Here is a 26,111-nt window from a genome sequence, read left to right as displayed (position 1 = left end):
TCCGCTTCTGCTGTTGTCAGCGGTGCGGGAAGTGTGGGCGGTGCCATTCCTGGGCAGGCTGCACTTTCTTTCGCGCTGGGCGGCTCTCCTTATGGGGTGCACCCCTTGCGCGTGGGGCTCCCCTACGCGGGGGGACACCCCCTGCACGGCAGGGCACTCCTTGCGCGCATCAGCACTGCGCATGGGCCAGCTCCACACGGGTCAAGGAGGCCCGGGGTTTGAACCGTGGACCTCCCATGTGGTAGACGGACGCCCTAACCACTGGGCCAAGTCTGTTTCCCAACAAATAATTCTTAAAAGAGCTCTAGTCAAATTGTTAAAAATTAAATACGCAGTTTTATATGTGATGAATATTTCTAGAACCCAAATTAAGCTTAAAAAAAACAAAAAGGCATATAGAAATCTAAATATAGCAACTACTGAAAAGGGGAAAAGGATTTTCCTGACCTCATTAACCAACCCAGCCCCCAGGGCCTTCTCTTTGTAAGAGATCTGAGGGAGGGGCTAGGTATAACAAATTAAAACTCTTCTAAGCAGAAGGAATTAAAAATCAGTTTGTATTAAAAGGGGTTTAGCCCCCTATAAGGAAACGGAAAAAATATTCTTTGTATAAACTACAACAGTTTCAATTTATTTAGGTTGGTATTATCTCTTTGGTTTATAAAATATCAAGTTAATAAATTAACATTTATGTATTAAATCTTTAAAATGATAAAATTATAAGTTCATATCTAATGAAATTCAGTTAAAGGAATGTAAATCTGCCCTCTCTTAAATGCATAAAGTAAAATTCATCGGTTGCTAATTGTCATCTAAGGTAAATTAACCAGTCTATGTGGCTGTGGTTAATTATAGAGTTTGTAAAAGTATCTTCTTTTAAATGACTAGTTCTAAAAAGCTCATTATTAACTAACAACCTAAATTAGTGTTAATGGCAAAAAGTAACATCATAGCAATGAAACCTGTCTGGAAGTCACCTCAATGTGCATATTTACATGGTGGTAATAAAAAATTACCTTGATTCCATTGGGAACCATCAGTTTTCATTTTAAAAATGGAAAAAGTAGTTTTTCCTCTACTACTAAAGTAAAATACCTATTAATTAACGTCTTCATGGTAAAAGCGTAAAAGTAAAAAGCAAGGTACTAAAAAGTTCATTTGATATGTAACACACTGCATTAGAAATGTTTAAAAAGTGTGTAAAAATAAAGAGATAGACTTCAGCATTGTCAAACTCTCTTGTGCATTCAAATCAAGCCTTCATTATACTGCAGGTTACCTCTCCATATGAGTTATTGGCTAGGTTGGCCACTGACCCCTAAAACAATAAAGGTATCTACTACATCTCTAGTTGTACTCCTGAAGTCTATGGAGAAACTACTTTACAGTTTTAAACTCCTGCAGCAGCCAACGATGGCTTGGTACAGCCAAATAGACAATGGATAGTGCCTCCAGACTGGCACTGTTTCATAGTGCCAAAGAGCGTTATACACCAGGCTGGTGGAATACTAGAACCTACTTTCCTAACTTCTTTCTAGGTCAACGGTGATGCAGCTTCCATGAAGAACATACCAAATGGAGCAATAATCACCAGAGTATTGTAAGTAGAACTTAAATACAATTGGCATTATGGCCAGCTCCCATGAAGAGATAGCATGTACAGTATTGCAAACCTGGAACTTAAATCTATCAATTACAGCTCAAAAAGAAACTTATGATTAATTAGTATATATCCTATTCTATATTTATGTCTGATGATTATGGTGATATTTCCATTAGATCATATGCAGAAAGACAATGAACATGTTAACAGTCCTGGTAAACTTTATTTTCTAAGTAGTTAATGAACACGTCTTTAAAATAAAGGAATGGCCACCTTGCCTGACATCAGAGGAGCCAACACTCCTTTTAATTTAAAAAGCCACAAAATTAGCTTAAGGGCAACCTCTCACAGCCTCCACCCCACACCAGGTTAAGAATGTGCTTGAGGCCAGGGGCCACCAGTGGCTTACAGGTAAATAGTTAATGAAATATCATTTATGGGAAACGGACTTTGGCCCAGTGGTTAGGGCGTCCGTCTACCATATGGGAGGTCCGCGGTTCAAACCCCGGGCCTCCTTGACCCGTGTGGAGCTGGCCATGCGCAGTGCTGATGCGCGCAAGGAGTGCCATGCCACGCAAGGGTGTCCCCGCGTGGGGGAGCCCCACGCGCAAGGAGTGCGCCCGTGAGGAAAAGCCGCCCAGCGTGAAAAGAAAGAGCAGCCTGCCCAGGAATGGCGTCGCCCACACTTCCTGAGCCGCTGACGACAACAGAAGCGGACAAAGAAACAAGACAAATAGACACCAAGAAGAGACAACCAGGGGAGGGGGGGAAATTAAATAAATAAATAAATCTTTAAAAAAAAAAAAAAAAAAAAAAAGAAATATCATTTAACCCTCATGGAAAATTAATGGGAGAGGGAAGCAGCAGTGGCTCAATCAGTTGGGCTCTCATTTACCATATGGAAGGTCCTCAGTTTGTGTCCTGGGGCCTCCTTATGAAGGCAGACTCGCCTGCAAGCACCGCAGAGTGCTGCCTGGCCCTCAAGCATCACGGAGTTCTGCCTGCCCGCAAGCCGTGGGAAGCCAACTCAGCAAGGTGACACAACAAAAAAAGGGAGACAAGTAAAAACACAGAAAAGCACACAAAAAATGGACACACAGAGCAGCCAACAAGCAAGCCACAAAGGGGGAGGGGGGATAAAAAAATAAATACAGACACACAGAAGAATGCACAGCGAATGGACACAGAGAGCAGACAGCAAGCAAGCTGCAAAGGGGGGTTGATAAAAAACTTAATGAAAGAAATAAGCAGTCAAAGCAGTAAGCAGCTGGAACTCCTCATGAGCTCTCATCACACTTCCCTGCTTCCTCCCCTTAATAATAGCTAGGGTATGCGCTTTAATACATGATGTGGTAAAAACACAGACAGTCACCCACTTTATAATTCCAAAAATAGTGATGCCAAAGCTTAACAAATTTAAGCAGGCATCAAAGGGGGACATACTATAGCCTGTACGTGTATGTGTGTGTATTCAAACCTTTCTAATTCTATATCAAAGTTTGCCTAGTTTCCAGAAAGTCAATTAAATGATATAGACTCCATAGGCTCTGTGTATTCAGGAAGGATGCAGGAGATTTCCTGTGTCCTGGCCTTCTATACTGTGACCACCGACTTCTCTCTGATGCCACAACAGAAGTAGTCCAATGCTTTTCAATTGCTGGAAGAAAAGAACTGTCAACACAGAATCCTATATCAGGAATGAAGAAATAATAAAGACATTCTCAAATGAAAAACTAAGAATTTGTTTCCATTAGACTTATGCTAAAAGAATGGCTAAAGCAATTTCTCTAAAAAGAAAGGAAAATGATAAAAGAAGGAAATTTGGACCATTGGCAAGAAAGAAAGAACACAATAGGCAAAAGTATGGTAAATACAATAAGTTTTCCTTGTCTTCTAAATTCTATTTATCCATATAGTTATTTTATGATTGAAGCAAAAACTTTTAACACCTTTTTTTTTTAAAGATTTATTTTTTATTTATTTCTCTCCCCTTCCCCCACTCCTCCCCCAAATTGCCTGCTCTCTGTGTCCATTCGCTGTGTGTTCTTCTGTGACTGCTTCTATCCTTATCAGCGGCACTGGGAATCTGTGTTTCTATTTGTTGTGTCATCTTGTTGTGTCAGCTCTCCGTGTGTGCGGCGCCATTCCTGGGCAGGCTGCACTTTCTTTCGCACTGGGTGGATCTCTGTACTGGGCGCACTCCTTGCGCATGAGGTTCCCCTACGCGGGGGACACCCCTGCTTGGCAGGGCACTCCTTGCGCGCATCAGCATGGCACATGGGCCACCTGCACACGGATCAAGGAGGCCTGGGGTTTGAACCATGGACCTCCCATGTGGTAGGTGGATACCCTATCCACTGGGCCAAGTCTGCTTCCCTAACACCTTCTGATGTGGCTCTGAATTAATGTAGAGGAAATGTTTTAGACGAATATCTTATGGATGGGGTGAGGATAAAGAAACATAAAGGGAGATAATGTTTTTATACCTTATTTACCTGGTAAAGAAGGACACTAGTAGACCCTGATAAGTTATTTACATATAAAGAAATATTTGGAAGAAGAGCTAAAAAAAAACTGTACTGAGAGAGAAACTTAAGAACACTGCACATTAGTCAAAATACAATAAAATTATATATTCTTTTAGCCCAAAGGAAAACAGGAAAATGAAAACAGAAACAAAAAGAAAAGCAAACATAAGATACAAACTAAAAGGGCAAACTAAAACCTTAATACATAAATAATTATAGTAAATGTAAAAGGCCAAAATGCACCAATTAAGAGAGATTAGCAGAGTATATAAAAAAGTGTGACCCATTTTTATGTCTGCAAAAAAAAAAAAACAACTCATTTCAAATACAATAAAATTGGTAGTTTGAAAGTAAAATGGTGTCAAAAGATATATCACACAAACATTAATCAAAGAAAGTAGAAATACCTTTATTAACATCGATAAGTAGACTTCGGAGAAAAGGGTAAAAAGAAAATTGCCAGAGACAGAAAGACACTATATAATGATGAAAAGGTCAATCCACCAAGAAAACACAGCAATCCTAAATGTGCACGCAACCAAACACTGCTACAAAATACATTAAGCAAAATCTGATAAAACAGACAGCATAAATGCCACAATTCAAGCTGAAGACTCTAAGAAGACTCCTTTCTCAACAACTGATAGAACTGGACAGAGAGTCAGCAAGGAAATAGAGGAAATTAACAACAGTATCGACCAATAGGATATTATCAACATTTATAAAACACCCACCCAACAACAGTAGAATACACATTCTTTTCAAGTGCCCTGAGAACAAATCCTGGGTCATTAAACACACACACACTTTAACAAATTTAAAAGAATTGAAATCACACATGTGTTCTCTGACCATAGTGGAATCAAACTAAAAATCAGCATAAGAAAGATAAGAGGAAAATCTCAAACACCAAGAAACTAAACCATGCGCTGCTAAATAATCCATGGATCAAATACTAAGTCTCAAGGAAAATTTTTAAAATGTACGGGATTGAATGACAATGAAAATACTGCATCTCGAAATACACAGGCAAAGCTAAAGCAGTGCTGAGAATGAAATGTATACCAATAAATGAACACATTAGGAAAGAGCAAAAGTTTCAAATCAATAATCTAAGCCCACACATCAATAATCTAGAACAAGGGGAGCAGGTGTAGTTCAGTGGTTTGAGTGCCTGCTTCCCATGTATGAGGGTCCAAGTTCAATCCCCAGAACTTCCTTTCTATCCATCCATCCATCCATCTAATCTAGAACAAGAAGAGCAAAATACCCAAGCAGCAGAAGGAAAGAAATAATGAAAAAAAGAGCAGAAATCAGGGAAGCTGAACGCAAGTAAAAAGGAAAATAAGAGCTGGTTCTCTGTAAAGATCAATAAAGGTGATAACTCTAGAAAGAATGACAATGAGATAAGACACAAATTACCAATTTCCGAAATTAAAGAGGAGCTATCACTACAAATCCTTCAAACATCAAAAGGAAAATAAAAGAATACAATGAACAACTCTATACAAATAAGTTCTACACAATCTCTTCCAGAAAACAGAAAAGGGATTATTTGCCAGTTCATTTTATGAAGTTAGTATTGCTCTGATTCCAAAACCAAGGACAATACAAAATGAAAACTACAGACCAATATCTCTCATCAATATAGACTCAAAAATCCTTAACAAAACATTAGGAAATAGAATTCAGCAACATGCAAAAAGAATTATACACTATGACCAAATAAGGCCTATTCCAGTATGCAAGGCTGCCTCAGTATTTTTAAATCAATCAATGTAAACCAACAATATAACAAGATAAAAAATAAAAATCACATGATATTATCAATGCAGAAAAATCATATGAAAAAATTCAACACCCATTTATGATTAAAAACTCTCTGAAAAACAAATAGATGACAATTTCCCCATCTTGATAAAAAACATCTATACAAACCCATTATACTTAATGATGAAAAGCCGACTATGTTCCCCCTAAGACTGAGAACAGAGCAAGAATGTCCATTCTTGCCCTTCTTACTCAACATAATCTTGGGTAAAATGCAGAAGAAAATCTTTGGGATCTAGGAATAGGCAAACATTTCTCAGACTTGATACCAAAAGCACAATCCTTAAAAAGGAAAAACTGAAAAATTGGATATCACCAAAATTATATATTTTTGCTTTACAAAAGACCCTATTAATTAAGAGAATGTAAAACAAGCTACAGACTGGGAGAAAATATTCTTGAAACCACATATCTGACAAAGGAGTTGTAAATAAAAACATATTTTAAAAACTTAAAACAGTGAAAAAAACAAACAAGCTAATTAGAAAATGTACAAAGGATATGAAGAAATGTTACGAGAGGAAGATACAAAGACGGTAAACAAGTATATGAAAAGATGTTCAACATCATTAATCCTTAGGGAAATGAGAATTAAAACCACAGTTAGTTATCATTACATACCTATCGGAATGGCTAAAAGGAAAAAATAGCAGAAACACCAAATGTTGGAGAGGATATAGAAAAACTAGATCATTCATGCTGACAGGAGTGTAAAATGGTACAGCCACTCTGGAAAAGCAGAAGTTTTTGTGAAAATTAACACACAACTACCATACAAGCCAACAACTGCACTCCTGGCATTTATTTCAGGGAAAAGAAAACTTATATTAACACAAAAACTTGAACACAATTATTTACAGCAGCTTTATTTATTTATTTATTTATTTATTTATTTATGATAAAACTGGAAACAACCCAGATGTCCTTGAATGAGTGAATGATTAAGTATTATTCAGCAATAAAAAAGAACTATTGATACATGTAACAACCTAGATGAATCCAGAGTTATGCTAACTGATAAAAGCCAATTCAAAAAGAGTATCTACTATATGATTCCACTGTAAAACATTCTTGAAATGACAAAATTATAGAAAAAGAGAACATTAATTATCTCCAGGGGTCAGGGAGGGGGTGGGGGCAGGAGAGAAACAGGTGTGGCTATAAAAGGGCAACAAAAAGGAGCCCTGTCATTATGAAACTGTTTTGTACCTTGACCATATCGATGTCAATATACTGGCCATGATAGTGTACTATATAGTTTTACAAGATGTTACCGCTGGGGGGACTGGGTAAAGGTTACATGGGCTATCTCTGCTTACAACTTCAGGTAAATCTGCAATTATCTCAAAATGAAAGTTTAATAAAAAAAAAAATACTTGAAAAACTAGCAACATGAAAGAAAAACTGAACAGAAAGAATAACTTACATTGAAGTATCAGTTCAAAAGTGGCTACTGAGTGTCAAGCAAGATTAAAAACAACCATTCCAAGGTCCACAGGATAGAGGAATAGAGTATGGATTAGAGTGGACTTACTGATATTCTATTCATGAACTATTGTGATTAGTAATTGAAGAAGATGTGGCATTGGTGTGGAGAAAGTGGCCATGGTGGCTGCTGGGGGTAGGGAGTGGAAGGAAGAGATGTGATGTGGGGGCGTTTTTGGGACTTAGAGTTGTCCTGGGTGGTGCTGCGGGGGCAGTTACCGGCCATTGTATGTCCTCCCATGGCACACTGGGTGGAGTGCGGGAGAGTGTAGGCTATGGTGTGGACCACTGATCATGAGGTGCAGTGGTACTCAGAGTTGTATTCACCAAGTGCAATGAATGTCTCATGATGATGGAGGAGGTGGTTGTTATGGGGGGAGGAGTGGGGTAAGGGGGGTGGGGAGTATATGGGGACCTCATATCTTTTGAATGTAACATTAAAAAAATAAAGACAAAAAAAAATCAATTTTAAGTGAAACTTTTCTGAATATATGCTATTTTCATTACAAAGATACATGAACCATAGAATTCAGTCCAACTATTTTCACACCCATGTAACCACCACCCAGATCAGGAAAACAGACCATTTGAAAAACTCCAGAAGAACCTCTTCTTGTCACTAAGCCCCCTCCCAGTCTCTAAGAACAAAGTTTCGTAACTTCAATACAGTAAAAAGAATCAATCTTTTCCTTCCTTTATGGTTAGTACATTTAGTGTTCTGATTAACAATCATTACCTACCTTCAGGGTCTTGTTTTTCATTTCGCATTCAGATTTATAATGTACCTGGAATTGATTTTTGTATACAGTATGAGGTTGCTGTCAAGATAATAATCTTCCATATGGATATCTAATTGCTCTAGCAATTAGAAAGGCCACCCTTTCTTTCTCTCATTGCACTGCATCAATACTTTTGTCCTAAAATAAGAGAGCATATATGGGTGGGTATGTTCCTGGACTCTGTTCCATTGATCTACTTACCAATTCTTGCTCTAATACCACATTTTCTTAATTATTATAACTATTATGAATTTCTGATACCTGGTAGCATTCACCTTCTTCTCCAAGGTTGCCGGTGCTATTTTTGGTTATTTGCATTTCAATAGAAATTTTAGAACTGCTTGTTAATTTACAATAAGAAAAAGAAATTTTATATAACTTGCACTTTCTAATTGTTGCTAGCATATAGAAATATCTGATTCTTTAAATAATAGCCTATCACCAGTAACTTTATTAAGCTCAATTATTAATTCTAATAACTCATCTGTAAATTTTTATTTCCTTTTTATTCTTTTTGCTTCAGTCTGGACATTTTTTACTGATATCTTTCCTATCATGAAGTCTACACCTGAATACTGTGTGGACTTGCTCATCTGTGTGTCTGTTCCTAATATCTGTTTTCTCCTCTTGTTCCTGATTCTTGGTTTGCCTGGAGCCTAGAGAACGAATGTCAGACATTGTGTAATTAAAACTGTAGAGGTAGTGAATATTACGTTGTTCAATAGAAGATTTTCTTTAGTTTCTGGCTGGAGTTAATCCAATCTGAGATTAAGCTAATTAGAGCTCATATCCAATCTTTTTAAGATCTAGTCTACTTCCGGTTTCTCCTCCTCCTAAGACGTAGAGTGCTTCCCAGTGTTCCTCTACCTCTAGCACCATGAGAATGCTGAACATTCTGCTTAGCTTCTCAGTCTCTTAGCCACTTTCTATTCAACATTCCTGCCTATTGATTTATGCTGTTTACTAATCTGTGATAAACTCTGGGGCGGGGGGGGGGGGGAACATTTCAGACTTTAGGGCTTACTTCTCTATGTGGGTCTTCTCTCCAGGATCTTGGAGACTGCCAAAAGTGCCCCTCACTTCTCTGCTTCTTAGCAATCACTATCTGTTCAGCTTTATCCCCTCTTGCTGGAATCATTGACAAATCGGTGAAAACTGCCCTAGATAAGACTGATGTGATGTTTTCCAGTGAGAAATTCAAAATCCCAAAATAAAACCTTTTAGTAAAAAAAAGAACTTTCCCACCTATGGGAAACATTATGTTCAGAAATAAAATATCAGATTATTCCAATTCATGCTAACACAAGAATGAGTCTCATTTATTTATAAGAAAAGCAGAGTATAATGTGCAAAAAACACAGGTTGTATGAAAAAGTCTAAAGTACAGTAACAAAGAACTGCCTGCAATTATAATTATTCTTGTCATCATAATGATCCTGATACAAAAAAAAAAAAAAAGACTTCCTGAATTTTTATCAAAATTTGTGGGAAATATGCATAAATGCCCATTCTTTCTCTTACACTGAAGATTAAAATTACCTTTTTAAAAATCAAACCAGATCATACCATTTCTCTCTTAAAGCTTAAAGCCCTTCAATAGCCTCACATAGCTTTTAAAGTTTCTTAAAGACCCATGAGATGCCCAGAATACAGCTCTTCCCTACTCTGCAGTCCTAATTCTCACCAATTTTGCCATTGCTCTCTATGCTCCAGTTAAGCAATCTTTGTTTTTTTGGTCCTTTAGGTTCACATCTTAAAAATTTTTATTAATTATCACACAATAAGTTGACTATTTCGTGGGTGCAGGTCTATGAATATTAACACATGTACAGAGTAATTATAACCACCACACCAAGTACAGTACAGAAAAGTTCCATCCCTCATGCTGCCCTTCATAGTCAAACCCTCCCAACCCTCCTAATCCCTAGCAACTGCTGGTCTGTTCTCTAATATTATGGTTTTGGTTTTGTCATAGAAATGAAATCAGACGGTACGTAATCTTTTGAGACAGGCATCTTTCATTCACCACTATGCTCTGAGATACATCCAAGTTCTCATATCAATAATTTATTCCTTTTTATTGCTGAGTAGTAGTCCATTATATGGATGTATCACAGTTTGTTTATCCATAAACCCATGTAAAGACATGTGGGTTGTTTGGTTTTTGGTGATTAGGAATAGAGTGCCATAAACATTTGTATATACGTCTTTATGTGAACATTAAGTTTTCATTCTCTAGGGTAAATACACACAGTAGGATTGCTGGGTCATTTATGGTTAGTATATGTGTAGCAGTAAAAGAAAGTGTCAAACTGTTTTCCAGAATGTTTAAAAAAATTCATTAGGCTAACATCACCAGTGGTAAGTTATGTTGACATCGTATTTCCTATGATCTGATGAGAAGGCCCTTCGCTTCTGTGGTATTCTTCCCAGAAAATCAAAGCCCAAGTCTAATGATCACAAAAACATCAGACAAACCCAAGTGAGGAACATTCTACAAAATAACTGACCAGTACTATAAGCAGTGTCAGGGTCACCAAAAACAAGGGAAGACTAAAAAAACCTGATGACTAAATGCAAGGTGGTGAGAATGGATTCAGGTACAGAAAAAGGACATTTAGTGGAAAAGCTGGTAAAATTTGAATAGTCTTAAGTGTAGTTTAGAGTAATGGACAATGCTGTTTCTTAGTTTTGAAAATGTATGATAGTTTTGCAAAATGCTAATAATAGAGGAAACTGAGAAATACGAGGACTATGCACTATCTTTGCAACTTTTCTGTAAATCTAAATTCAGTCAAAAATTTTTATTTTATTTAAAAAAAAGGTACCATTCTTCATTGCCCCCAACAATATATACGAGTCCAGGTTTTTGGTTTTTTGTTGTTATTGTTTTGTTTTTATCAGTACCTGGTACTGCCATTATTTCTTATTTTAGCTATTCTAATAAGAATGTAGTGGTATCTCACAGGTAGTTTCAATTTGCATTTCCCTGATGATTTTGAACATCTTTTCATGTGCTAATCTGCCAACCTTATATCTTCCTTCATGAAATATCTATGTCTTTTGCCCATTTTCAGATTAGATTGTTTGCTTCCTTACTTTTGAGTTTTTTGAGTTCTTTATATATTTTTGATACCAGGCATCTATCGGTATATGATTTGCAAATACTTTCTCCAAGTCTGCAGCCTGTGTTCTCATTCACAGTGTCTTTCACAAAGCAAAAACTTCTCATTTCAATTCAGTCCAATTTAACTTTTTTTCTTTAATGGAGAGAGCTTTTGGCATCATGTCTAAGAATTCTTTGTCTAAGCTCTCACTGCAAAGATTTTTTTCTATGCTTTCTTCCAAAAGCTTTACATTTTACATTTAGATCTATGATACATTCTGAGTTAATTTTTATGTAAGGTGTGAAGTATAGATCAAGGTTCATTTTTTGCATATCAATGTCCAATTTTTCCACCATTTACTACAAAAGGCTATCATTTCTCCACTGAATTGCTTTTGCATCCCTGTCAAAAATCAGTTGATCCTGGGAAGCTGACCTGGCCCAGTGGTTAGGGTGTCCATCTACCACATGGGAGGTCCGCGGTTCAAACCCCGGGCTTCCTTGATCTGTGTGGAGCTGGCCCACGCGCAGTGCTGATGCGCGCAAGGAGTGCCGTGCCATCCAGGGGTGTCCCCTGCATAGGGGAGCCCCACACATAAGGAGTGCACCCCATAAGGAGAGCCACCCCACTAGAAAAAAGGGCAGCCTGCCCAGAAGTGGCGCCGCACACACGGAGAGCTGACACAGCAAGATGACACAACAAAAAGAGACACAGATTGCCGGTGCTGCTGACAAGAATGCAAGTGGGCACAGAAGAACACACAGAGAATGGACACAGAAAGCAGACAACTTGGGGGTGGGGAAGGAGAAAAATATAAAAATAAATAAATCCTTAAAAAAAAAAAGTCTATAAAGTAGATATTATTTTTATTTTACATGGAAAGACACACCTTATACAACTAGATTGGTTCCGTGACCTTCATTTTTATTCTAATTCTTAATAATTATACTTATTATGAATAAACATAGAACAATAAATGGACAATCTCAATTTAAATAAGAAAAGACAATTAATTGGCACCAACAAAGATCTTTGAATTATCTGGAAGGATTTTAAAGCTGCTATCAGTAAAATGTTCCAATAAGCAATTAGGAACACTAATGAAACAAATGGGAAAATAATTAGTCTCAACAAAGAAAGAAAAGAGATAAAGAAGAATCAAATGGAAACTTTAGTACTAAAAATAAAATAACTGAAATTAAAAACTCATTGGGTGGACTCAATAGCAAAATGGAAATAACTGATGAATCAGCGAGGGAAGCAGCCTTGACTCAACAGATAGAGCGTCCACCTACCACATGGGAGGCCCAAGGTTCAAACCCAGGGCCTTCTGACCCATGTGATAAGCTGGCCCATGCGCAGTGCTGATGCGAAGCAAAGCTGAGCCACGCAGGGGCATCCCACATGTAGGGGAGCCCCACGCGCAAGGAGTGCACCCTGTAAGGAGAGCCACCCAGTGCAAAATAAGTGCAGCCTACCCATGAATGGTGCCACGCACACGGAGAGCTGACGCAACAAAACAAGACGCAGATTCCGGGTGCCGCTGACAAGAATACAAGTGGACACAGAAGAACACACAGCAACTGGACACATAGAGCAGACAACTGGGGGGGAGGGGGCGGGGAGAGAGAAAATAAATCTTCAAAAAAAAAAAGAATCAGTGAATATGAAGACAGATCAACAGAAATTATTCAAAGTGAACAAAAGAAAAGATAACAGGTTAAAAAAAAATGGAACCTCAAGAACCTGTGAAACATTTATGACAATGTAGCATTCATGCCACTGAAATCCCAGAAGGAGAGGAGAAAGAGTGTGGAGCTAAAAACTATCTGAAGAAATAATGGCTGACAATTTTACAAATTTGGCAAAAATTAAAAACCAATAGATTCAAGAAACTGAATAAACCCCCAAACAGGTTAAACCCAAAGAAATCTAATCTAGATACATCATAAGCAAGTTTCTGAAAACTAAAGATAAAGAATAAAATCTTGTGAGTAGCCAGAGAAAATCAGTGCATAGCCTCTGGGAAAACAGTGATTAGCATGACCATGGATTTTTCATCTGAAACCATGGGGGCCCCAGGAATGCATTTACATTGATAGAAAGATTTTTAAGAACCATTAAGAAGCTGGTAACACTATGAGTGCATTTTATCTCATATATCAATTTTACCTAGTATTTACTGAAATGCTGCTACAAAAAAATGAGAAAAGCAGTCCTCATGTCCAACATCCCAGTTTATTTTACTTGGTTCACATTTCTAATATATACATTCTATGTCATAATCATAAGTGCAATTCCCACAGGTATTCAGTCTCAGTTCTATAGTTGAGTACAGTACTCATCATATTAGAAGAACAAAATTAACTCTACTTGGGAAGCGGACTTGGTCCAACGGATAGGGCGTCTGCCTACCACATGGTCCGCGGTTCAAACCCCGGGCCTCCTTGACCCATGTGTGGCTGGCCTATACACAGTGCTGATGCGCGCAAGGGCGTCCCCCGCAAAGGGGAGCCCCATGCACAAGGAGTGCACCCCGTAAGAAGAGCTGCCTAGCGCGAAAGGAAGTGCAGCCAGCCCAAGAATGGCACTGCACACACTGACAGCTGAAACAAGATGACGCAACAAAAAGAAACACAGATTCCCAGTGCCGCTGATAAGGACAGAAGTGGTCACAGAAGAACACACAGCAAAAGGACACAGAGAGCAGACAACTGGGGGGTGGGGAAGGGGAGAGAAATAAATTTTTTAAAAAAATTAACCTTACTTGATCCCCTATTTAAAATGGCTATTCTTTCCTACCGTAACTGGCTGGCTGTCCCACTATCCTATTTTGTATTTTTCACAGCATTTCCAACTATCTGAAATTACTTTGTTTTCTTCTTCTTGTCTGACTCCTTCCTCCTCTAAAAAGTAAGTTCCATGAAAATGTGGTTCTTATGTATTCTGGTCACTGTTTTATCTCCCAATGTTTTTATGTTTTATGTCAAACATTTAGTTTGAGAATGGGTAGCTGAAAACCTCTTCCATAGGAATTTAATTTTTAAAATACTAGATACAAATTTGGAAGACATGATTTCATAGACAATTTTTAAATCAATTTTAATGAGATAAAATTTACATGCAAAATATGCACCAAATTTAAGTTGTAGCAAAATGAGTTTTGACAAATGAAAACACCTTTGTAACCACCACCACAATCATTTCCATTGTGCCAAAATGTTTCCTCATAACTTTTTGCAATCCAGTATGTTTTACCTAAATTTTAAACCATTCCCTAAGTGAATTCCATGAAAAATATTCGGGCATACAATGCAGGCTTTTTCTACATCCAACAATTAAAGGATCAAAATGCTTATTTATATTTAGTGAGAAGAAAAAAACTCTATCCATCTCCTCATGCTGCCCATCATATCTAAGAATATCATTAGCTCCCTTCTTCAGGGGGTGTGAGCCTAGCCATTACTCAAGACCCCAGTTTGTGCCATGTTCTTTGCAAAGCTCTAAATTTCATTCCAACCCTGCCCTTCCTCCAAATTGATATCTATGTCCCCATGGCATATTATTATTACTTCTATTTAAATATTTGGTACAGTTTACAAGCAATTGTGCTTTTTTTAAAGATTTATTTATTTTATTTCTCTGCCCTTCCCCCCCTCACCCCAGTTTCTGTTCAATGTGTCTATCTGCTGCATCGTCGTCTTTGTCCACTTCTGTTGTTGTCAGTGGCACAGGAATCTGTGTTTCTTTTTGTTGCATCATTTTGTTGTATCAGCTCTCCGTGTGTGCGGCACCATTCTTCGGCAGGCTGCACTTTCTTTCGCGCTGGGCAGCTCTCTGTACTGGGCGCACTCCTTGCGCGTGGGGCTCCCCTACGCGGGGGACATTCCTGCGTGGCATGGCACTCTTTGTGCGCATCAGCACTGCACGTGGGCCAGCTGCATGCGGGTCAAGGAGGCCCGGGGTTTGAACTGCGGACCTCCCATGTGGTAGACGGACGCCCTAACCACTGGGCCAAGTCCGCTTCCCATCAATTGTTAATTCATTAAGGAAGGGACCATCTGTGTAAACCCAGCTTTTGGTATGCACAGCGAACAGTACAAATTTAATAAATATTTATTAAGTCTAAAGAATCAGGTAAAGCATCACCTTCTCTGTAATGTTTGTTCCAACTCAATCCCAAATATAAGGCAAATATGAAAATATAAGGCACTTTTGTTAGGCATACAGGCATATCCTTCACTATTATTCAGAAAATTCAATTGAATTGTTAAATTAAAATTTCATTATTTGGTCTTCTAAAGCTTTTGTTTATGTTTTTAATTCTCAATTTTAAACATTAATGAAAAAAAATTACTGGCTTACTGCTGATAAAAGGTCTGTTACTTTAAAGAATGTGTACATGTTTTCCTAGAAATAACTTCATTGTATTGTTTTTTGATTTTTTAATCGAAGAATCAGCTTTGTACCAAATTGTGCAAACTATTAGCACCAAATTAGTTTTTCTTTAAAACCTCATTTTGATTTATCCCCAAATAAGTTTCATGACACTAATTCACCACACATCCTGCTTCATAAATGTCAACTTCCACTGCCTAAGTATCACTAACATGTAAAATGGGGGACCTACATTTTCATAAAGCCCTAGAGAGAAACCGAGGCCTTTAATTCATATTTTTTTAAACAATCTGATCCTTCACTAGAAGATTAGAATTTTAGAAATAAATTCTAACAATATTTTTGGCAGAACAAATTGCTGGCTGACATTATTTTCTTATCTCTTCAATAAAGAAAAGAGATACACAAAAACAAAAGGTTAAAAGAATTACATTTTAGTGCATTATAGTTCGACAGCTGCTTCTTAAAACAATTTTATTTTTCCTCTAAACAATTTTCCAGGTCATTTTAAACTCTATCAAATTATATTTTTCTTGTATTATACTTAAGTTTTTTGGCTTTTCTAATAGCTTTCTGTTCTTTTACTAACTCTTACAACTGATAAAAGTAACATCAATGCAAAGTTCTGATAATAATAATCTGATAATTTATATTACCTGTTAATAATTTATATGGTCAGATTCCTATCCATAACTGAGGATGAAAGACAAAATACCTTTACAGCAATCCCTGTAACTGAGTTTCTCACATGACTTTGCAACATAGTTTAAACTGATTTTCCTGCCTGAACGTGTCCTTTACACCAAAGCCAGATTAAATTCCTTGAATTATATAGCTTTTTCAATGTCAACCTTTGTTGAAAATTATCAATGACTCCCCTTAATTAGAGAATGAAGTCCCACCTAGTTAGCCAGAGGTACAAGTCCACGTAAGGTGCTGCCCTCTTCTACGTTTCAATTCCTAACTTATCCTCTAGTAAAATTCCTACTGTCAAGCCTTTCCTCTGTCAGATTCTGCATCCCAGAATGCCTTAACCAGCTCTCAAGAGAATACATACTATTGATCTTCAAATCTCAGCTAGAACTTCTCCAAGAAATTCTTCATCAACCAACTTTTATCCTATCTCCCTAACTCATTAAGGTACTTGAGAACAGATACAGTATGTGTATGTTTCAAGACTTTCTAGACTTTAATTATTCCAGTGATTTATTCATTTCAAAAGTAATTGTTGAGGATCTACTATCTGTCAAGCTAATCTAGTCACGGTGTTTTATCCGAGGAAAAATAACACAGTCCCTGTTGTCATAGCACTTATACTTGTATGTAATGGACATGAAATATTTGGCAGTTAATTCGTTGTAATACATCAAATTTCCCATTGTTGGTCAATTAGGTTGTCTTTAGTTTTCACTATTATTAAGTAATGTTATTGCAAATATAATTCTAATATGGATTTTTATCCTCCTGAATTATTTATGTAGGGTTAATTGCCAGGAGTAAGATTATTAAATCAATGTCCATAGATATGTTTATGGCTTTTAAGATATATACTATCACATACTACCCTCCAAGTTAGGTTGTACCAGTTCTAAAAGCAATGAGTATTGATATCCTGTGGATTACTTTATCATGATTATTCTGGTTTGAAAAAGTTCTTCACTAATGTTTAATTACAAATGACTTTGAACTCTTTCCCTTATGTTTCTTTACTCTATGTCCCCTTATGACGTAATGGACATGCCCTTGTCAGTGAACTTACTGGAATATTAGTGCTTGTAAATGTTAATTCCATTTAAATTTTCTTTTTAATTTTAATTGTGTTGTTTTCTTCTTATCAATGTTCTTAATTTTTTAAATCAAGTTTTTAGTCTTCTTGCTTTAGATTATTATTCCTTGACTAGTTTTTCAATTTTAAAAAGTTAACTAAAATATTGATATATTAAAAAAACAAAAACAAAAATATTCATATATGACTAGGCTCAAAACTAAATTTTCTCCTCACAGCTAACAGATCATCCTGAAATTTATAAAGTAATTCTATACTTGCCAGATTTTGAACTTGCTAATTGTATATTAAATTCCTAACCCATATTTCCTCAATTCTAAATATACATATTTTTGCTAAGGTAAATAATATTTTTAGCTTTCTAAAACTAGGAGAAATATTAGAATTAATGTCTAAAGACACAAACAAAAGAATAAGTTGGCTTATATGTCATTGCCTGCCCATGTATCAACAATTTTCCTAAAGAAGGTATCTGTTCATCCAACCAAGACCATAGCAGAGTTAATGGCATCGGTAAATTCACATACAGTTGAAATTTTTTTTAAAGATTTATTTATTTTTTATTTATTTTTCCCCCTACCCCCCACTGTCTACTCTCTGTGTCCATTTGCTATGTTTTCTTCTGTGCCCACTTGCATTCTTGTCAGCAGCACTGGGAATCTGTGTCTCTTTTTGTTGTGTCATCTTGCTGCATCAGCTCTCTGTGTGTGCGGCATCATCCTGGGAAGGCTGCAATTTTTTCACTCAGGGCGGCTCTCCTTATGGGGTGCACTTCTTGCATGTGGGGCTCCCCTACGCAAGGGACATCCCTGCGTGGAGCGGCACTCCTTGTGTGCATCAGCACTATGTGTGGGCCAGCTCACCACAAGGGCCTGGAGGCCCTGGGTTTGAACCCTGGGCCCATATGGTAGGCGGCTGCTCTATCAGTTGAGCCAAATCAGATTCCTTACAGATGAATTTTAAGTTCAATCTGAAAGTCTAAATGTTGTTTGAAAATGTTTCAAGACCTTACTATAATAAAGCGCTGAAATAAAAACAATTGTGATATAAAACTTTTCAATTACAAGACACGCACATCAGTTAAAAGCAGTAGAAATTGCCAAATCTCTCTGAATAGATTAAAGAATTATCAGAATAAGGAGAGACTGGTATGATCAATTCACATTTTATGAAGTAGTCACCCAAGTATAAGATAACAGTTAAAAGGTTCCAGCTGGTTCAAAATGAAATTATTCAATTCACAGTTTATCTACAGTAAAACTGCAATTGTGAATTTACCCAAAAGAAAAGGTACACGAAATCTAAAGATTCTCCCATATGACTAAAAATTATACTAGGAATCATAACATGTAAAGATCTTAGATGGCGAGAAATGGCAAGGAAAAGCAACAAGTCAGAATGTGTTTTGGTTGGCTAAATGCTGCCAAAGCAATATACCAGAAAAGAGTTGGCTCCGACCATGGGAATTAGGTTAAACGCTTACAGTTCTGAGGCTAGGAAAATATCCAAATGAAGGCATCGTTGGAGATGCTTTCTCCCCAGACTGCAGCTGTGGGCACTCAGGCAGATGGCAGCATCTGCTTAACTTGTCTCTCCCCTCTCCGCCGGGCCTTGTTGCTTTCAGCTTCTGGCGAAAGTGACTTCCTCTCAACCTCTGTGTTCCACTGATTCCAGCTTCTGGTTCCTGGGGTCTTCTCTCTCTGCTTTGGGGTTCTTCTCAGTCTTTTTTTCTGTGATTGCAGCTTTTTATTCCTCCGCTTGTAACGGACTCCAGTAGGAGGATGAAGACCCACCCTGGGTCACCCAATCTAATCAAAGGCCTGCAACTGAAGTAACTTAATCAAAAGTTCCCACCTATAATGGGTTTACATGCACAGGAATGGATTAGCTTTAAGAACAAGATTTTCTGGGGTACACAAAAGATTCAAACTGCCACAGAATGTGATAAAAAGATGAAACGCAAGCTTATGATTCCAAAAAAGAAGATATAGAAACTGTACGGATAAATACACGCTTTTGACAGTTATTTTTTAACAGTTATTTTTTAACAAGGTTTTATTAAAAATGTTAATACATTTCTTCTTTCTGCAAAGACATTAAGTCAATGGTATATATCACAACTAATAGTCTTAAAATTGAAAAAATGTACTGTATATTAACTGTATAGGTTTAGATTTTTCTTCATCTATTCGGTCATTTATTTAGTCACTCATTCATTTCTAAGTAGAGAAAAGCGAGAAAAGAGAAGCGAGTAACAAGGGAAAATTAAAATTCCTAAAGATCAAACTCTTCTAAGAACTAAAGGTTATTATTATACAGAAAAGTTTGTGATGAATTAAGAAAATAAAAGCCAGTTGCAATATAACAACTAACTAGAGAGAGGAAAATTTAACCAAACCAAGAAACCTGATAAAATAAAACAATATAAACAGAAATAGCTCAAAACAAAACAAAACAAAACAAATAAGGTCTTAATTAACTTAGAATTAAAGTGTTAAGAATTATTAAAAATATGTGGTATTTGACCATGATCCATAATACCATAATTCTTAATCAACCACCTACCAATGCAATAGATTCTGAAGAATGATACTGAGAGAATATTTTAATTTGCTAAAGGCAGCCAATGCAATATACCAGAAACGGTTTGTAATGGAGATTTATTAGGGTAAAACCTTACAATTCCAAGGATGAGACAATGTCCAAATCAAGGCATCATCAGAGATACTGTTTTATGAAAGGTCAGTCACTGGAGATCCTGGACACCTGCCATGTAGTAAGGCAAAATGGTAGCCAGTCTCCGCCTCCTTCTTCAGGCTCACTTTCTCCCCAAGCTCAGATGTGGGCAATCAGGCATATGGATCGACTCTCCCCGGGCTTCAACTCTTCACCCTTGGTCTGCTCTGCTGATTCCAGTCTTTGAACTCTCTCTCAGCCTGTCAGGGCTTCTCTGTCTTTCTATGATTGTAGGAGATCCTGGTATCCTTTCTCACATGGCATGATAAAATGGCAGCTCGCTTTCTTGGTGTCTCCTCCATTAATGCAAGACTCCAGCAAGAGGATGGAGATCCATCCTGGGTCATCCCCACTGCAATAGTCTAATCAAAGGCCCCCAATTGAAGTGATCTAATCAAAACTTCCTTAACTGAATCTAGCGTAAAGATCCCACATAAATAGATTTGCATGCACAGGAATGAGTTAGCTTAAGATCATTATTTTCTGTGATCAACAAAAGATTCAAACCAAGACAGAGATGATGCACCAGGCAAAATTATCTGTGTATTATATTAGCAAAGGTTTTTTTGCCCCAAACTCTAAAGCATACCACAGGCAGTAGGGACTCCTCTGGCTGGGTTACAGGCAAGCCTAAGTCCTAAAACACCGAAAACAGGACAAATGATATCTTGGCTTCATTTACTTGGGCCAACATCTTAACTCCTCTTTGTGAGACCCTGCTATTCCAAAATACAGAAAAACAAAATCCACAGAAAGGAATAAGGAAAAGGTAACTGGGGATTTCTACAAACAGCCATGATGAAATATAAGAGACCAAATTTATCTCCTGGAATATACAACCAGGAAATTAGATGAAACAATAATTTTCAGAGACGACAACAGTAAGAGTGGAAGTGTGATCCTTAAAAAGGGGGGAAAAAATGAGGTGAGCCCTACAATTGTCTCATACCTCAAACCCTTGAAGCAATTTTGAGGATGCAGTTTATATAGAGAGAAAATAAACAAAGCCTAACATTCTCTGAGAGTGGAGGAGACAGAGATCACTGTGCAGGGAATGCAAGGAAGGCATAATTTGTGGAAGAGAGTACCAGAGTGTTGGGAACTACATACAAAGCTCTGGAAATCTACAGAGGCATCTGTTTAAGCCTTTGGCAAAGTAATGATCTGTGTGTAAAAGTAATGATCTTTTACCCTACCTGAGGTAAGGGGAAAAAAAATACTGGAAAGCTAAGAGGTAAAAGACTTTCTGAAACTCATACAGGGCTAGAATATAGTGTATTCATTCAAAATAAGTGAAAAGACCTCATAATAAATAAAATATCCAGTATAGTATTCAATAGGGTATCAATTTCTAAATCAGCTATAGAAAAAAGAAGCCTACAATAGACTCAACCTAACGAAGCTTAAAATCAGGTCTCAGAAACATTAAAGTTACCTCAAAAACTTTAACTACATACCAAAACTTAGAACATTATTTAAAGGAATACAACCAAATCCATCACCTAACAATAATGTCCAAAATACAGTAAAAGGTAAGCAGACTTGGCCCAATGGATAGGGCGTCCACCTATTACATAGGAGGTCCACAGATCAAACCCTGGGCCTCCTTGACCTGTGTGGAGCTGGCCCATGAGCAGTGCTGATGCGAGCAAGGAGTGCCCTGCCATGCAGGGTTGTCCCCTGCGTAGGGGAGCCCCACGTGCAAGGAATGTGCCCAGTGCGAAAGAAAGTGCAGCCTGCCCAAGAATGGCAGCACATACACGGAGAGCTGACACAACAACGAGATGGCACCAACAAAAAGAAACACAGGGAAACGGACTTTGGCCCAGTGGTTAGGGCATCCGTCTACCATATGGGAGGTCCGTGGTTCAAACCCCGGGCCTCCTTGACCCGTGTGGAGCTGGCCATGCGCAGTGCTGAGGCGCGCAAGGAGTGCCGTGCCACGCAAGGGTGTCCCCCGCGTGGGGAAGCCCCACGCGCAAGGAGTGCGCCCATGAGGAAAGCCGCCCAGCGTGAAAAGAAAGAGGAGCCTGCCCAGGAATGGCGCCGCCCACACTTCCGTGCCGCTGACGACAACAGAAGCGGACAAAGAAACAAGACGCAGCAAATAGACACCAAGAACAGACAACCAGGGGAGGGGGGGAATTAAATAAATAAATAAATCTTTAAAAAAAACAAACAAAAAGAAACACAGATTCCGGGTGCCAGCGATAAGGACAGAAGTGGTCACACAGCAAATGGACATAGACAGCAGAAAACTGGGGGGGAGAGGGGGGGAGGAGAGAAATTTAAAAAAAAAACAATAAAAAATTATCAAGCTTCTAAATAAAAATGAAAATATAACCCATAGCCAGGAGAATAACAAATCAATAGAAACAGATATAGGACTGACAGATATGATAGAATTAGCAGACAGGAAGCTAAAAGAAGTATAATACGTAAGATCAATATACTCAAGAAGGCAGAGAAAGACATGGAACAGTTGAGAAGTATAAGATTGTTTTTAAAGGCCCAAATGAAGTTTTTAGAAATAAATAGTACAATATCTGAATTAAAAAACACTAGATAGGAAAAAAACTAAAAATAAAAGATGCATACTGTTTTTCATTAACATTTTATTAGACAGTGAAGTTGAAAATACAATAGAAAATATCCAAAATGAAAGAGGTATACTCCTTTTCATTAACATCATATTAGTGAATTTGAAATACAATAGAAAATATTCAAAATGAAGCAAAAAGGAAAAAAATTAAATAAAATGAAATAAGTTAAGTATTAGCAATTGTAGCAGTTTGATATGGTTACGGATTCCAAAAACAGATACTGGGTTATGTTTGTAATCTGGTTTGTACCTGGGTGTGATTGAGTTATGATTAGGGCTTTGATTGGGCCATGTCTTTAGGGTATTAAGTCCTCACCCATTGGTGGGTAGGGACTCACAGATAAAAGGAATGGCAAAGGACAGAGTTGAGAGTTTTCTCATGTTGGAGTTTTGATGTTGGAGTCTGATGCTGAAGTCTTAAGGTAGAGCCCCAGGAACTCAGCATGCAGAGGAAAGAAAAGCAAGCCCCGGGAAGAGAGAGCCTGAGCCAGGAGAAGAACACAGAGGAAGAGAGACAGCTCCTTAGACACTGCAGAAACCTCACGGAGGGAGACAGAGCAGTTCACCTGATAGTCTACAGCTGGCCTTGTGGAGAGAAGCAAAGCCTAGAGAACCTCATAGTCTACAATTGACCTTGCGGAGAAAACAGGAGCTGAGCCCAGAGGAACCCAGGAAGCCTGAACCCTCACAGATGCCAGCAGCCATCTTGCTCCAAATGTGGAAATAGACTTTGGTGAAGGAACTACCTATGCTTTATGGCGTGATTATCTGTAAGCTCCTACCCCAAATAAATCCTTTAAAAGCCAACAGAGTGCTCGCTTCGGCAGCACATGTACTAGGGTTGGAGCAATACAGAGAAGATAAGCATGGCCCCTGTGCAAGGATAACACGCAAATTCATAAAGCCTTCCATATTTTTAAGTGCTGCAATAAAAAAATAAAAAAAGCCAACAGACTTCTGGTATTTTGCATCAGCACTCCTTTAGCTAACTAATAGAGCAATTTTAAGCAATATTTTAAACAATTTAACATACATAGAACTAGGGTACAAAAACCAGAGAGAAGAAGGAAAGGGGAAAAAAAAGTGAAGAAATAATAGCCAAGATTTTATCAAATGCAAGCCCAAGCACGAAAAACCCAGAAAACCACACCAAAGAATATCATAATAAAATTACTGGAAACCAATGATAAAGAAAAAAAAGTAAAAGCTGCCACAGGGGAGCACAAGTGGCTCAAGCAGCTGAGCACCAACCTCCCACATGAGAGGTCCTGGGTTCAGTTCCCAGTGCCTCCTAAAGAAGACAAACAATGAGCAGGCAACAAGCAGACATTGAGCAAAAACAACAAGCAGACAATGAGCAAAAAAAAAACAAGCAGAGAATGGATGTGGCTCAAGCAGTTGAGTGCTGAGGTCCAGATCAGTTCTCTGTGCCTCTTAAAGGAAAACAAAACAAAACAAAACAAAACAAAACAAAAACGAGCAGACAACTAGCAAAAAACAGCAAGCAGACAACTAGTGCAAACAATAAGCAAACAGATGAGGGAGGACACAAGCCCTTGCCCAGGACAAGAGGTATGCTCAAAAAAGACCTGAAGGGATCCTACCATAATGCCTCAGGCTGATCTTTAGGCTCACTGTAAAGCTGAATAAGGGTTGAAGGAGAACACAAGCACAAATCCTATTGGAAAGACTGGAAAAGGTGTTTTCTTTCATTTTTTGTTATTTTGTTTGTCTGTTAGCTTTGGCATTCAATGAGTTGTTTGTCATAAAACTATCTAAATATAAATAAAGGAATGGTAACTTCAGTAAACAAATAAGACTATGACAGCTTTCAAAGTTACAAAGGAAAAAAAAAAACCCTGGAGAATGGAAAAAATCTGATTTGTAAGTTAACAAGCTAAAATATTCAAATATCCTGGTTTTAACAAAAATGTCAGTAGGCATACAAAGAAAAATGAAAAGATGCCCAAGTCAAAGAACAAAATACAGCAACAATCAATGGGGAAAGCAGAACTTGGTCATACCAAAAAGGGCTTTTTGAAAACTGTCTTAAGTATGTTCAGAGAAATAAAGGGAAACATGGACAAAGAAAGAAATCAGGTAAACACTATATGAAAAAACGAGAAAGAAATTCAACAAAGAGATAATTATCTTTAAAAGAACCAAACTGAAATACTGGAGCCAAAAAAGTACAGTAATAAAAATTAACAATTCCCTTGGGAGGATCAACAATTGATTGGAGCATCCCCCCCCCAACATAGGACATGACTCCCGGGGATGGGCCTCCCGGGCACTGAAGTATTATTACCAAGCACCAGCCAGTGATGCATATGGAAAAAGACCTTGACCAAAAGGGGGAAAAATTAAATACAAACAAGTTTTTACAGCTTAGACATTTCAAATTAAGTCAGGAGGTCATTCCAGAGGTTACTCTTATGCATGTCTCAGTCAGATCTCACCAACTGCCCCAGTAAACAGTGCCTCAAACGGGTGCGCCTGAAGGCTTAGAGGTATCTGGACACTACAGGCAAGGCACACAACCCCATGATATGGCACTCTGTCAATGGGACTCACCTTGGAATATATGATAACCTATTTTCCCAGTGTACAAGAGTTAGGATCATATATAATTACCCTACACATGATTCGTCTGCCCCTTTTATTTTAGCCTATAATTAGCACTACCCCCATTAAATAACATCCTAGAGACTTAAATCTTCAGGTTGTTCATATGCCAGTTGAGACCTGAATCTCAGCAGAGTTGCAGCCAATACCTACTCTTCAGTAAAAAGTAACTCCTCCCCAAAGAATCACACTGCTCTGAAGGAAGCATTGTTAAGAAAGATTTGTACTAGATTCAAAACATTAATTGGGTATTATTTTCCATCTTTTTATACTCCCTAGAACAGGTTTTTACCATTTGAATTATCTGTTCTTTGAGAGCTAGAAGGAATTCACTGACAAAATGATCTAATTCCAGATCCAGTTTTTGGAGAAAGTATCTTGAAGTTTCTTCCATGGTTTTGGTCTACTCAGATTTTCTTCTTAAATTGGTTTAGTTGTTTCATAATTTATTTCAGAGAGACTTTAAATAAACTGAATTAAATCAGTGTTCTCTTACAATTTAAAGATCTCATCTATTTTTATAACCCATCATTCTTTCTAAGTTTGGTTTTGGTCAGATATATTTCTCTTTTATTTATTTTTCAACCCTAAGAAATTAAATTCTAAGGTTTCTGTTTCCTAGTTCATTGGTT

General features: G+C 37.7%; 1 protein-coding gene and 1 non-coding gene across 8 annotated transcripts in view; one reads left to right on the top strand and one right to left on the bottom strand.

Moving 5' to 3' along the window:
- The window catches only part of NCOA1 (nuclear receptor coactivator 1), a 293,327-nt gene that overhangs the window by 188,689 nt on the left and 78,527 nt on the right, over positions 1-26,111 (bottom strand). The gene's annotated exons all lie outside the window — the stretch shown is intronic.
- LOC111764970 (U6 spliceosomal RNA) lies at positions 23,666-23,772 on the top strand. The gene has a single exon (XR_002797442.1). It is a non-coding gene; the product is annotated as a U6 spliceosomal RNA (small nuclear RNA).

This window comes from Dasypus novemcinctus, chromosome 25, assembly GCF_030445035.2.
Source record: "Dasypus novemcinctus isolate mDasNov1 chromosome 25, mDasNov1.1.hap2, whole genome shotgun sequence".
Classification (NCBI taxonomy): domain Eukaryota; kingdom Metazoa; phylum Chordata; class Mammalia; order Cingulata; family Dasypodidae; genus Dasypus; species Dasypus novemcinctus.
This window is presented reverse-complemented; position numbering and strand designations above follow the sequence as displayed.